Source organism: Salvia miltiorrhiza, chromosome 4 (genome assembly GCF_028751815.1).
Source record: "Salvia miltiorrhiza cultivar Shanhuang (shh) chromosome 4, IMPLAD_Smil_shh, whole genome shotgun sequence".
Taxonomy (NCBI): Eukaryota; Viridiplantae; Streptophyta; class Magnoliopsida; order Lamiales; family Lamiaceae; genus Salvia; species Salvia miltiorrhiza.
In genome coordinates, this window is record NC_080390.1 from 26,616,464 (window position 1) to 26,631,888 (window position 15,425).

Genomic DNA, 15,425 nt, shown 5'->3' on the forward strand with positions numbered 1-15,425 from the left:
ACTTAGCCTATATTTCCCTACCTTAACCAATGTCCCTACATTATAACCCAAAGAAAAAGACCTTTCTGATCCTAGTCCTGGCACACTTTTAGCGATGGAGATTGTAGACGATTGGCAAGCCTATGGTAAGTGATCTATATTGCATTGAATTCGATGAGAGCATACACGTCCTATTTATTCCATCAAATTGAGAGTTGAGTGATACACATACCTTGTGAGATTCAATTGTTTGGAATGTCAAGGTTGATTTTGCTATAGGTTGTGTTTGTTGGTGAATTTTGTGCTTAATTATTGAGGATTTGAGAATTCTATCATTCTTTATTTTTCGGAGGCATCGATGAGCTAGATTTCTTACCCATTCGTGTTATTGATTTTATTCTTCCCATTATTCGAGGACGAACAATGGCTTAAGTTTGGGGGAGTTGATAACACTCATATTTCCATGGTTTTTAATATTCATTTAATGTTAATTTTATAGGAAATTGAGTGTTGGATGATTGTTTTGTGCTTAATTTGCTTTATCTTGTGAAACATGATTCTTACTCGAACTTTGAAGGAATCTGCAGATTTATTGAGTTCGAATTTGGAACAATATTCTGAAATAGAAGTTGTAGATCGTCTCGATACGAGTTCGTGAGCGCAAACGGATCATAAATCGGAGTTCGGACGAGAAAGTTATGGCCGAAACAAAAACATCGCGCGCAGCAGTCAAACTTCGGCGACCTAAACGGCGACCGCCGAAAATTGGCATTTTAAAGAAGAAAAACGGCGACCCAAACGGCGACCGCCGGCCAGGTCGCCGAATTCCCTGTTTCAATTTTAGCCTCCGGTGGAAAATTCGGCGATCGCCGAATCTTAGAGTAAAAAGGCTGATTTTCGGCGACCCAGACGGCGATCGCCGAACGGGTCGCCGAACGGGGCGCGTGTTTCGTTTCCTCCGCGTTTTTTTACGTTTTTCGAGGTGTTTTCGGTTTTGAACTTTGTTTTTCACCCTAAGACTATAAATAGGTCCTCTTTTGACCTATCTAGGGGTTCCCAGCTTTAGTTTTTCAGTTCCCAACTTTATTTTCTCAGTTTTATAGCTTTAGAACTTTTTAGCTTTCCAGTTTTCAAGGCTTGGATCAAGATTGAAGATTCAAGCCGCTACTCTCGTTTTAATTCGGTTTTATACAATTTAGTTTTTATAATTGCTTTCTATTTAATTATGTTCATGTTTAATTTTGTGATGTCTGGCTAGTCTTTTAATCTGAACCTAGGGTTTGTATATAGCTGATTGATTATGTGTTTTTGATTTATTGATATCAATTTGCCCTCCAACTTATGATTCATGATTCCTGGTGCTTAATCTCTTGTGAATTATCTGATCAATGATTTACATGTTTAGCTGTTCAGTTTGAGTCTTGAATGCGATAATTGTTCAGCCGATTCAGGAATGCATGATATAGTGTTAGCCTTGAGTCTTGAATGCGACAGGTGAAGCTATAGGAAGCTATTCTTTATGTGCTATTGGGAGTTAATTTATTCCTTGGAGTCTTGAATGCGAAAAGGGATATATTAATCTACGTTCATAGGTGGTCGTTAGAGACGCTTGTGAATAACATAGTGATCTTTCATCAGGGTTGGATTAAAATTGGTAATTGAATCAATAGGTTGAATGCATGTAGTTGATTGGTGAAAATACATCCCTAGGGTCAGAGCTTTTCTTATATTTGAGTTATTTGTCATAGTTTACATGCTCTTTAGTTTTATTTAGTTAATCTTAGTTCAATATTCACCTTCATAATCGTTTCACTTGCATACTGTGAGAGTTTGTGTAGGAAATAGATAGAGTATTTTCGTTTTACAATCCCTGTGGATACGATATCCGATTGCTGTTTATACTACAATTACACCGTGTTAGTTGCGGTATTTTTGTTGCTAATAAAATTAGTGATCACTAGTCTGCATTTAGAAACATTTGATGATACAGTTGTTTATATTTCAAAGAATTATGTTGATGGGTTTATGTTATTTAGTTTGTTCAGTGATTAGATCTTGTGCGTCTAATTTTAACTCCAAATTCTATTGCTTCTTATAACATGATATTTGACAAGTTGTAGTACTTATGCTGGAATTATTAAGATTTAGACTTCCGTTTCTAGATTCATATAGTTTCTTATGCTTTGACTAGCATGGATATGACATTTATAAATCCTTATGTTCTATATTGGTTGAATATATGTGGAGCTTGTCTCCAGATTGCGATAGCTCAATCATTGTCTAGAGTCTTTTTTAATTTTTTTTCTTAAAAAAGGATCAATAATGGTTTCCCATTTCCCCCCTTGGTGACTCGAACCCCCGGTAAGTATTTGCTTTTCTATGTTGAAGGGGTGTTCCTAGTTTTGATCGACTTTGTATACTGAATCAATTGCTTTGCTTCTTGGTCTTGTGCCTAATGCAATTTTCTGCTTTGTTGGCAGTGAGCTTGTTTGTGTGAAGTTCAAAGAGATTGCTGCTTATGATCCATGGTGAGATCTATGTTTTAGTTGTGGGATTTGAACGAGTGCTTCCACAAGATTTAATTGCTTTTGCTAAATCTCCTTGTACTTGCTCCAAATCTCTTTTATGAATGCTATTTATTTAGTTGTTCAACTAGAGCATTTATATGGTTTATTTTCTGTTAGGTGTTGAGTTTCTTATGATATTTACTCTAAGTTTGGTATAATTTGTTAGGGGCTGAGAGTTGTGCCTCTATGGGATGAGAGTAGCAGTCAGTTAGCAGGAATGTTAATTGTTTCAGATTTTATTTTGATTTTGTTTCAGGTAATGCATCTCTTATAACTGTTCATCAACCCTTTCCTACTTGGCAACTGTCCTCAATTATAGGCATTAACATTGTAGTTTTGGCATATATCAGTAATTCTACTTTGTTGGATAACTGTCACTAGTTTCACCAATTCATCTTACATGAGAAATAAGTATAACTTGATTATTGTCACTTAAGTCTAGAGAAATAAGTATAACTTGATTACTGTTCATCTTACATGAGAAATAAGTATAACTTGATTACTGTTCATCTTACATGAGAAATAAGTATAACTTGATTACTAGTTTCACCAATTCATCTTACATGAGAAATAAGTATAACTTGATTACTGTTCATCTTCCATGCTCATTCTTTTTCCAACCTTTTGTATGATTCTGTTGTTCTTAGGTATAAAATCTTGGAAATAATACTTTGTCTTAAGGTTTTTACTTTGATAGTTGTGGATCCCATGCTTGCAACAGGTATATATATTCCTGACTAGAAAGTAGATGTTTCTCGTATACGTGAGTTTTAAGTTACACGTACATAGGATTGAATCAACATGCAATATATGAGTTATATTTATTTTTAGTTTACTGGTGGTGCATGGTAGGCTGGTAGTAAGTGATGCCATTTTTTCTTCTGTATGTTTGTGACATTACAAAAGAAATGTATCTTAGGATATGGAGTATCATTCGGGTTATTTTCCTAAACTGAAGTCAACATTCAAACTCATTTTAATTTACTCATGCTGATATGCAGTTTTGAATGTTTTTAGCCAAAGATTCTGATTATAATTTTTTATAAATGTGGCTGCTAGTAGATAAACTCCAATATTGAGATTGAATGGCCTAGTTTTGTTTTATATTTTGGTTTAATTTATATGCCATCTGATTAATTTTTTTTATATCTTGGCTGTTATAGTGAGTTCATGTATTGAATAAGTTGTTTAGGTATTGAATAAGTTCTGTAACATTTATATGTGCTTTCGTTGCTCCAATGCTTGCTGCTTGGTTTAGATTGAAATATCCCATATTGTTTCTATGATATAGTTTCCTAGGATTTCAAGGTCTAAATTATTCCGTCGTGGCGTGTCACCTCTGCTGCCCTCTCTTATAATCGGCTACCTCTCATTATAAACAATCATTCCCCTTTTCTAATCTTTCTATGATCTCTATCTTATATATAGGTTGATAAACAAATCAGGTCTCTAACTAGTATTCGGTTCATTAGATCTTCTTGTTAATAAGTTCCAATACAGTCGATCGAAGAAGAAAGTGGCGGCAATGGAGATGCGAAATAAAATAAGTGGAGACGATGGAGATGGTCTCATATACATATCAGAGATTCGTCTTTATAGGTATGATTTCAAGTATTACTAATTTGGAATGATTTTGTGGATTTTATATAAATCTGTTCTTTTTCAAAGGAGAAACATCGTGTGTAGCCATAGTTGTTCACTATTATTTATTTTCTTATTTAAATCAAACTCTCTGCTGATGAATTTATTTCTTCTCATTTTCAGGGCCTTATATCGATATGTTCTTTGTTGTAGATAGCCTAGTAGATGAAACTTGCAAATTGGCTGAGCATTATTAGTTTCCCATGCTGTCTGATCTTTCTAGGCATATATTTGATCCAAGATCAGTGGTTAGTAATTCTGCACTTGTGGTTTTATTCAATTTGTCTGGTCTTTTGGCTTTTATATATATTTCTTTAACTTTAGTTTTTCTGTGTCTGTGTTGTTGGATGTTGACTGTAATTTTTAGAATTACTCTCCAAAGAGAGATATTAGAAATTTAAGTGGCATGTCGCCTGCATATGTCATTAGGATTGTATTGCTTTCTAATTCTTTTCTTTCCAACATTGGCTTTAGAATATGCTGGTATATATGTTAGAGTGAGGTGCTCAAAATGACACTAGTGACTTTTGCTATACCCCTGAAGAAAAAAGAAGGATTGTTAATACCTGTATTTTTAGCTGTTATTATATAGATTATGATCATATATAAAGACCCATGTGTGCATAATGCAACATGGGTGTTATCTACAAAATTCATGGGGATCTGGAGTCAGAAATTTCTTGTTATGAAAGTTGCTTAGTTAATTACTTGTTCAATAAGCTTTTCCCTCTGATGCGTTGTTTATGCTTGTATGTGCAGGTATCTGACTGTCTCTCCAAACTTTGTGATGGAAAAATATAAAATGGCCAATGCATTAAGTGATTTAGGCACAAAGATTTGGCTTCTTTCTGGTGACGATATAAATATGAGTATAAGAAATAGAGATATGCTTATTTTATCCAGTATGAACAATACAAATGACTTAGGGGCATTGAATTGGAATCAAATTCTTAAAAGATGATTTAATTTGTCTGCTGATTAATGGTGAGTAATGATGACCGTGAACACACCTTAAATCAGCTTCTCACTGTAAGACTCTGAAATCTAGCTTACTTTTTCTGAATCACTTTTAAATGATGTTATTATAGCTATTTTGTTGCTATTCTCGGTTGGCTCTTTGTATGCTTTTGTGGCAGGTTTGTGGTGGTGGATTAAATGAGCCATACGTTGAGCTGAAGAGGCTTGTGAATTCACAAGAAAAGTTGTACCAGATGGCTAGCTAGTTGCATATTTAATATGTTTAGTATTTTTGTAAGGCATAATAGTATAGATAGAGCAGTTGTTGAATTTTGACTATATTCAAATCTTGTATGAATTCTTTTTTATGATAATAATATAAAATTAAATATTTTGGATGATATATAATATTATTATTGTTGGTTTTATCATTTATATTGTTATGTATAAATTAATAGATAACGGAGAAATAGAAATCTAATTACGGTCAAAAACGTTATACATAACGGATTACCAAACGTTATTAATATAAAAAAACCGTTATGTATAGGTGTGTACATAACAGTGAATATTAAACTTTCATGACGGTTTGAAACATTATGTATAATACTATATATAACGGATATAATCCGTTACGTATATATAAACAATCGTTATGTATAATAGAATAGATAACGGATATAATACTATAGATAACGGATATAATCCGTTATGTATAATACTATAGATAACGGATATAATCCGTTACGTATATATAAACAATCGTTATGTATAATAGAATAGATAACGGATATAATACTATAGATAACGGATATAATCCGTTATGTATAATATAATAGATAACGCTTAAATCTCCGTTATGTATGAAATCCACATACATTACACCATTATATATTACGGATATTTTCGCACATAGATAACGGATAAAATCCGTTATCTATGAGCGAATCTGGCGTAGTGTGAATTCCCCTCATGGTGAATGGCTTATAAATAGAGGTCTTAGTGCATAAGCATGGTACACACGAAAATCTGCATATCGCTCACTTACTCTCACTGCATATTGCTCAGTTCTCGATCCCATTACGTTCGCCGGAGCTCGCCGGATTGTGGTGCTACATCCAACGAGACGTCGTCGTTTTACCTTTGGGGAAGATTCGCCAACACCGTGAGCACTACCGGGGCGATAATCTTCTTGCGGGAAGAGATTCATCTCGACTCGACGCCATTCTCACGTTTGTTTTATTTCGTTGTATTTTCGTTCTAAGTTTTCTTGTTACTTCTAATTTGTTTATTTTCTTAGTCCAGTTTCCTAGCTTCTATTGTTCTAGTTTGAGTTGTAAAAGTTCTCTCGATCGTGTACCCATTGTAACATATAATTCCATAAATGACGATATTTTGACACTTTCCATAACTATAGATTATAAGATTTAGATTAGAAAATGTAGAATGATGAGAAGATGCATTTGGAAGACGAAGAAGCGGAATAGTGAAGAAGCAAACGAGCGAAGAAGAACAAAAAGAAGGCACTGAGAGCATCTCCAATAATATTGCAAAACTCATTTCGCTATTCTTTTATGCTTGTTAATTTGGGGCCAAATTTTAAACAAGATCAATGCATTTCACTTTAACTATTTTTAGAAAATTGTAATCTCACCTTCTTGTTTTTGAATAATAAAGAAGAAAATGGAGAAGATGAATATGCACGGTTATGGAAATGAAAAAAGAAGAATAAATACAGAAGATAGAAGATAGAAATACATTAAGGTTTCATTATTTTCCATTTTATGATGGTTGTATCTATTTTTTATTTTCTATTACTTTTATATTTTTAATTTTTGTTTTATGATGGTTATATTTTTAATTTCATCTCTCTATACTTTTTTCACTCTAACTCACAATTTTCTTTTTAACTTATAAGCTTAATTATATAAATAATTTAATAACCTATAAACTCTTGAAATATTTTATAAATTATTAAAATTTATATAAGTTATTTATAATAACTTAGGGGTGTTTACTTTGAAGGATTAACTTTGATAGATAAAAATAGTAAGACTAATCCCTTGTTTACTTTGTTAGATTGAAACTTTGAGATATCCCAAGACTTTTGATTATAATTTTTATCATTTAAGTTTATTTTGCTCGATTCTTATCCCATTAAAAGGGTGAGATTGAAATAATTATACTCTTGAAGATAAAAGTACTCAATCATCAATTTTATCAATCATACAAAGTAAACATCTACATACCCACCGCACGGGCTACGTTGAATCTTCCTCTCTTGGCAATGAAATTTGACCATTTCATTTGCGCCTCATTGACCGTTGAAGGATTCACATATATTACAGAATTATATTAGCAAATATTCTAGAACCGTTTTATTTAAATTTATGTCTTTATCTTGCAATCCACGTACCTCGCCGACATTATTTATGCTACCAAGTCAAATAATTTCAGACGTGGCAAAATTGAGGCATCCAAAAAAAATTTTTGTGTGAGAGGTCTTGTGTTCTATTAAACATGTGTGCGATATAATTTTTTTTCACCTTTGTGTGGTGTAGTGATCTCGCCTGCGTGCGATATAATTTTTCCATTTTTATATAGTGTAGAGGTCTCGTCTATGTGCGGATGACTTATTTGATTATATTTAGATACCTCTTGTAATTTTAAATCAAAAAAATAAAAAAATCTAAGTTGCTCATTTTCTTTTAACCCAATTTTGGTTTTAGTTTAGTTTCCATTTTCGTATTGAGCAATAAAACAAAAATTATAATATGGTTAGTAATATATAAATACATCAATTTTAGATGAATTCTAATTTTTCATAGTATGAACTTTTTAATAGAAAAGGTGCGATATATAAAGGTGTCAAACAATATGGGTGCATTCTTTTTAATAGAAAAAAGTAGAAAACATATATTTTCACTATTTTTTCACCATTTTTAAATGCTCTACAGGAAGGATAATTTTCTTTGTGAAGGATTGGAAAAAAAAAATTGGGCAGCCAATTTTCTTTCCTTTTTATTCCAATTCATGATAATATTATCATGGAAAATTGATATAATAAGATTTGACTTGGGGTATTAATGTGATAAACTATGTTTTTCATCTTAAAGAACATGAGGTAAAAAAAAGTCGGGGATGATAAAATTTTCATATTTTTATTATCTCTCATTTTTCTCATGATAAATTTACAATTAAAGAGAATACATCCTATATGAATTTAAATACTATTATAATTTTATCATGATTTGAATTTTTGAGCAAATTAAAATTGATGTGGAAATCTGATGCCTTGATTTGTATGTTTTGGCACTTATATGGCATTACCCCAATCAAACATACTCGTTTTTTAATTTAAATAAAAAAATCAAATTAATATTCAAAATCCAACTCCTCTTTTTGGTGGCGTCAACTTTTGAGCACAGTGATGTATGAGACGTTTGATGAGGTTATTAAATGAGGGGTAATTGGCAAGAAAATACACCACCTTTGAACCAATTCTCATATTTCCCATGAGCTTTCAAGATTCTCAAAATAATTTACCAACTCTTTTGATTGTAGCAAACTTCCCCAACCAATTTTCTCATTATTAGAAATCAATCCCTCTAAAAACGAATATGCACAGAATAACCCCAAATAAAATAGATATATATTTTTTTGTTATTACAAAATTCAAAGCAAATGGCCCAACATGCTTCCGTAACACTTCAAAATTAATCAAAACATAGATCAACATTATACCTTTCGCCGAATGGTCACCTTCAGGAGTCAGTCCTTGCTGCATTTTACAGACCTTCCGCCCTCCAGGCTCTGTCCAACCACGCACTCGCAAGAGATGGTTGCAACCTTCCTCCTTCACTGTGTTTCGACGTTGAATACTTTGTTGAAAAATGAAAGAAATTTTTTTACTAAACCGGAAAGTTGGGTAAAACGAAGTGTTTATAGAGGAATTATAAAATACTTAATTTATTTCATAAAATTCTCCCCAAGGGAGGAGACAAACTTGTTTAGCTGCTCATAGTAGCTAATCCTTGTATACATAAATTAAAAGAACTAAAACTTAAAACGAAAAAACTTTGAAAACTAAAATTAAAATTACAAAGATAATTTTCTAGAGAGAGAGTGTGGTATGTGAAAGAGTTGTGAAATTTTTTCGATGATCACTTCTCTCCAGAGTTCGGGTTTATATAGAGGTTTGATCCCCTCTGTAATTGCTTGATAGTTGGCCTTGGATTCCTTCTTCGTGGCCAGCTAACTTGGATGGTGACGGCTATCTTCTTTTGTCGGCCATAATTGCCGACACTAATTAGTGCCTTCACATGGAGTTGAACCTTCCTTTATCTTTTTGTGATAATGGTTGGTGACGTCCAGCTACTTTTTCCTCCACTCGGCCTTTGCTTTCGGTGAGTGGTGCTTTTCTGGTCCCATACTCCATTATTCAGCTGATAATGCTGTGAGGGGCCAGCCTGCAACTTTTCCACCATCCTTTGTCTTCTTTTGATGAGTGGAGCTTCTGTAGAATTACCCACTTTGGTCAGTGGGTAGTTGGCCTACATTATTGTCCACCCACTTTCGTCGTTTCTCTTTTAGTGGGTGGTCCTCCTGTCCTGAGTCACATGACTCACTTTTCTTTGTCGGGCCCCTTACTTTTTTGGTGCCCGCGGTGCTCGTCCTCGTGGAGTCTTGTGCTTCTCATACTCGTCAGACCGGAACTTCTTTTTGTTAGGCTTAGGAAAGAAGCCTTTGCCGAATTCCGGTTCTTTCTGCGTGGGACACTCCGCGCAGATATGATCTACCCAATGGCCTAAATGAGCCATGTTGCAGAATTTGTGACGAGTTTCTTTGCTTCCCGCCTCCTTGTTTTGCCAGAGAGTCTGTCTTTTTTCTTCGAAGGCCTTCTCCGCGAAGCTTGTAGTTTTTCCTGTCATAGAGTTTAACAAGAAATATCCAAGTCCTGCATTATGAGAGAACTTGAATTGGTACTTTACTTTGTCCATCTCTGTGAGACAGACCCATAGTCCCCATGCACGTCTCGTGGAGATTTGATCCTCCGTGAATGTTGTGACAATGGAAACTTCATGATTTGGTGCCTTGACTCGGTTTAAGGCCTCCGTATCAGGTCTCCGAAGCTTAATGAAATGGAAAGCTTCATGATTCCCTTTGCCTGCTGGTTCTGGAGCTGCACTGAGAAAGTATAACTCCAGGACGTCTCCCCTATTTAGAGACGGATTGTTTGACCAAGCATCATAGACCGTTTCTTGGATCCACCTTGGTAGACCCTTGATCTCGCTGAATGCTAGCGATATAGTATAAACTGAGGCTAGTGCCCCAAATTCATACCACTCCTTGACCTCCTGAGGATTGGCTCCGGTGGTCATCCATACACGAGGATATTTTCCTCCGACATCAACCCGGCAATAGCTCGGATTAAGTCCTTTTCTGGTGTTGAGTTTCTCCCACCTGGACTGATACATCTGCCAAACAGGAGAAATTTCAATAATGTTAGTATCAATCTTAGATTTGCCCGTCCATGGCCTAAGACTGATCTCTCCCTCTTTTTCCCCAGAGGTGGAGGGTTGACATGTTGGTTCGGGCTGTGAAGCCTTAGCAACAACTTTTCCTTGAGGATCCGGTTTTGACACCTTAACCTTAGGACTCGTGCTAGGGGTATTTGAATCCCATGCTACAGGTAATCTGGCCTGTACGGTAATGCCTGCTTCGATCATGGGAGCCATGATCCCTCGCAGGAGCGGCTTGTGGGTTGCCTCATTAAGACTTAACATCTTTTTGAGACATTCTCGTATACGGTTAGACACTTTGGATTCATCATCCGCTTGTATCCTTCCCGCTTGTTTGGCATGGAGTAAGCACTCTTGCCATTCTTGTTGTAGCATCTCCAGGTTTTCCAGGAGCTGCCTCTGGTTTTCCATGATGGTGTCAACCTCAGTTGGCTCCATCCCTTGTTAAGAAATCTGCAAGAACATTATCATCAGATTTCAGAATGACAATATCAAATTCATAATATTGGCATTCAGCTTGCCATCTAAGTAATCTAGCCTTTTCAGGTTTAGATTCTATTTTCTTTGGTTAAGAAAGCCTTAACATTAGTGTTATCGACTTTTAAAATAAATTTCTTCGCAAGTAAGAATAGCGGCCATTTTTTGAACGCCTTTCTGACTGCATAGAATTCTTTCTCGTTGATGTGCCATCGCACAGCTTCACTGTCAGAAAAGAGACCGCTACAGTATCTGCATGGTTCTTCTCCATAAGGGGTGATTTTTGTGAGCACTGCTGCCCACCAGGAATCACTTACGTCGGTGTAGAGGACCAGGTCATCCTCATCCTGTGGTATTGAAAGCTTTGGGAGATTTTTGTAAATCCCCTTCAACTTCTTCATACCTTCCCGATGCTCTTCCTTCCATATAAATGGAACATCTTTCTTCAGTAGTGGACTGAAGACTTTTCTGTGTTCTGCAAGGTTTTTGATAAACATCCCTGCAAAATTGACAACTCCGAGAAAGCTTTGGAGCTGCTTCTTTTCTTTGAGATCTTCTGGGAAATTCTGGACCTTTTCCACAATATGATCTTGTAGAATTATTCCAGATTCATCGATCTCAATCCCCAGAAATTCCATCTTCTGGGTGGCTATGACTGCCTTCTTCTCAGACAGCACTAGTCATTCTTGTTGGCAAACATCTGCAAAGATCTCCAGATGCCTGACATGTTCATGAATGTTCTTTGATGCAATGAGAATGTCATCAATATAAACAAACATAAACGAAGAATAATCCTTAAAGAGATTATCAATCTTTCTTTGGAATATCTGAGGCGCGTTAGCTAACCCCATTGGCATGACATTCCAGACATAATGTCCCTGTGGAGTTGAGAAGGCTGTGAACTTCTTACTCCCTTCCTCCATGCGAATCTGGTAAAAACCTGATTTACAATCAAACTTTGAGAATACCTTTGCACTTCTGATGCAGTTGATGAGGTGTTATCTGCTCGGGATGAAATATCCGTCAAACTCAAGAATATCATTAATTCCTTTATAATTAATGACCAATCTTGGTTTTCCTCGCTTGATCTCCCCATGATTTCTCACCAGAAATCCAGGACTGCTGTAAGGCGAATTCCCTGGTTCAATCAGCTTCAAATCAAGGTGTTCCTTGATTATACTCCTCATATCCTGTTGATCTTGAGTGTTCATCAGGATAGGTCTGAATCTCACGAACTCATGCTCCTTTCCAGTTTTAACTTTCAAGGTGGCTTTGAGTTGATTCTTGTTCCACCATGCCAAAGGTTCCTCGTGATAACACTTCTGGATTCTTCTTTTGACATCGGCTATGGACACATGTTCTTCTTCCCTAATATCTTTGTGTGATATCAAGGAAACTTTGAGGATTTGTATTTCTTCCTCGGAGAGATCTGGAAATCCCTCAGCCCTGCATTTGAGCAGAACTTCTCCGAATCTCCTTTGATCCTTCATTTGTGGTCTCCGGAGTCTGCCATCATCACCACGCTTGCTGCGAAATTTTAATGGCATCGAGCGATTAAAAGCTCCTTCGAGCCTTTGCACAATGATTTTGTGGTCACAATTGGTTGTGAACACCAGCCGCCTGGCCTCATTGTCCTGTGTATATCGCTTGAAGGTTTGCAGAAAATTATTGCCGAATAATATATCTGCTCCGGTATCATGGAAATATATTGGTGGAGTCTTGACCTTGTACCAAGGTGTCTGTCCGGCGCCGCCAATCAATATTTTCGTCTGTTTTACTCTCTTTTATAGGAGCAAAATCTTTTTGGAGAAATCCCTTCCTGCAATTCGAGGCAGTTCTTCTTCAACTTCTGCTGGAAAGACTCCTCGTTTTGCTGTACAGATTCCTGCTCCTGAATCCACGTAAGCAGCAAAATATTCTGCTTTGAATTTCTCGTATAACATCCCTACAGAGATGTATATCGAGAATGGACTTGTCATTGGATCATCAATCTTCTTCCGCCGATTGTGATTTCCATTCCATTTGCTTTCCATGACCATGGTTGATATTGGTCAAGGAAATTGCGTCCTAGAATCAGGACATCAGCTTCTTGTCCGGCTTGGCCTTCGACTTGGATTTCAAAGCCTCCGACCTCCAGTGTTCTGATATATCGGTTGCTTTCTGGATTTGCCAAATAATACAACGTATTACAAGGAAATTGATTTTTCCTTTCGGTTGTATCAATTCTTGTGGAAACCCTTCTCCATCCTTCTGGACATTTGAGTTTCACCCTCATGTCTGGAGCTGGTACTTCTTGTATTGCCCTTCTCTCATAGGAATGAGAGAAACTTCTTGCTAAAGGCCTTGAAGTTAGCCTATCTCCTTGGAATGATAGCCTTGGTGCTCCCAATCTAAGACTCTGTTCATGGCTCAGCACCTGCTTGTCTCCTACATCGATGTCGATTTCCCTGATCTGGGGAATCTCCACTCGGTTTGGATTGACTGCCTTGGCTACTTCTTTAAATATTTCTGGAATTTCAATAAATTCTTTTCCCAGAAATAACTCCGTGTGATGGGAATTTGATAAGGCATACGAGACTTGATAAGTCAGCGAGTATGGCCTATTTCCCTTTGTCATAAGCTTCTTCCTTTTGTAGTCCTGATAGAGTGTCAGGGCTCGACTAAAGGATGAATCCTGTAGATTATAAGCGATTTGAGGGTAGAATTCGGTTATAATCTTCTTGGCATAGAGATTGCCCGAAAAAGCTCCAAGAACTGCTTCTTTGGCATCCCTTAACCTCTTGTCGCGGAGTGCAACATCAATTGGTTGGTCTGTCCCGGGAAAGATAGCATATTTGATTACCAACTGAATTGCTCCAATATGAATCCATTTCATCGTACTAGCGACTTCTGGTTTCATTCTCTGGAGATCTCGTCGTATATTTTCGGCTGGAACAAGCTGGATCTCCACCTGATTGCTTGTAATCTCAATTGGAAGCGTCAACTCTCGACCGGTAACGCCGAAATAAACATGGTGCCTCCTTTTAAATGGGCTCAAGCTGTGTAAAACTTGATTCAATCGCCCATTAGAAAACCCTTTGTATGTTTGTACCTCATCGGTTTCCTTCTTGAGTTTTTTCACGAGCTTTTTCACCACCTCCTCTTGTGGAATCAGAAAATGGCTAGTAAATCCATTCTGATCCTCCTTCTGGGTGTGATAGACCTCGTGCTCTTCTTTAGTCTGACTCGTCTCCGGTTGATCCATTGGTCCATCCGAATCTTCAGAGCTAAAGATTTCTTCTTGTTCGTATATACTCTCGTCAGAGGATATATCTTCGAATTGATACACGAGTATCAATTCCTGGTGATAGAGGGCGTCTTCGATATCCGGCGTGGATTCGAACTTTCTTATCCCTCTTTTCTCGTTATCTGGGCAATTTGTTGAAATATGCCCCTTTGCACCGCAAGTCCAGCAGTTGCAATCTTTGAAACTTTCATTTGTTTTGGTTTGGGTACGCCTGAAAGTTTTTCTTGCCGGGATTCGTTTTTGGGATGAAAACCGGCTCCTTGATGGTCCGCTCCGTTGGCCTGATTTGTAGGAGCGTGCTTTCTGTCTGGTCCACATAGTTTTTGGCTTCCAAGAACTCCTTTTTGATCTCTTTTCATAGGGTTGGTACCTATGTTTCTTTCTGCTCCTCCATTGATACAACAACTCAGCTCCAATTTCTGTTGGAAGATCGATGTTGTCGCACATCAATGGAGATCTTTTGTTGAGTCTTCTCAATTTCTTGAGATTCCTCTGGTCTGCTGCCTTTTGACACCATTCTGACAGCTTCCTGTGGACATATGACATCCTTCTTGATGCACTATCAAGAGGATAATCTCATGGTGATACGTACTCGTTGATGAGCATCTCCCTCCATAGATTTGGAAACTTTGTGAAAAAGAGGTCATTGGCGGTTTGATCATCAACTACCCCCATATGGACATATAGGGTGTACAGGCGCAGAAATTCATCGAGAGCTTTTGGGTCTAGCACCACCAATCGTAGATTATAAAGTGCATGTCGATATTTTTTGCGCTTCTCCTCTGCTGATCCTTCGAAAAAACCCATTCCAAGAAAATGGATTTTAATCTGTTGGGTGGCCACCTCAAGGATTTCTGAAACTGATGTTTTAGTAAACAGCTCATTCTTCTCCTTGGTTTTCGCTTTATCCCAGTATTGTTTTGCCATGCCAGCAAAACTTGCCTCAAAGATTTTGACAAATTCTTCTTTGTCATAGTCTATCGTCGCAATCACGAT

At 36.7% G+C, this 15,425-nt stretch overlaps 1 long non-coding RNA gene across 2 annotated transcripts; it reads left to right on the top strand.

Moving 5' to 3' along the window:
* The first annotated feature begins 3,147 nt into the window (after positions 1-3,147).
* On the top strand, positions 3,148-5,552 carry LOC131020028 (uncharacterized). 2 transcript variants are annotated; one of them, XR_009100591.1, is made up of 3 exons: positions 3,148-4,145; positions 4,311-4,435; positions 4,947-5,552. It is a non-coding gene; the product is annotated as an uncharacterized LOC131020028 (long non-coding RNA). The 2 variants fall into 2 exon arrangements; XR_009100590.1 differs by having other exon boundaries at positions 4,311-5,552.
* Positions 5,553-15,425: the final 9,873 nt, after the last annotated feature.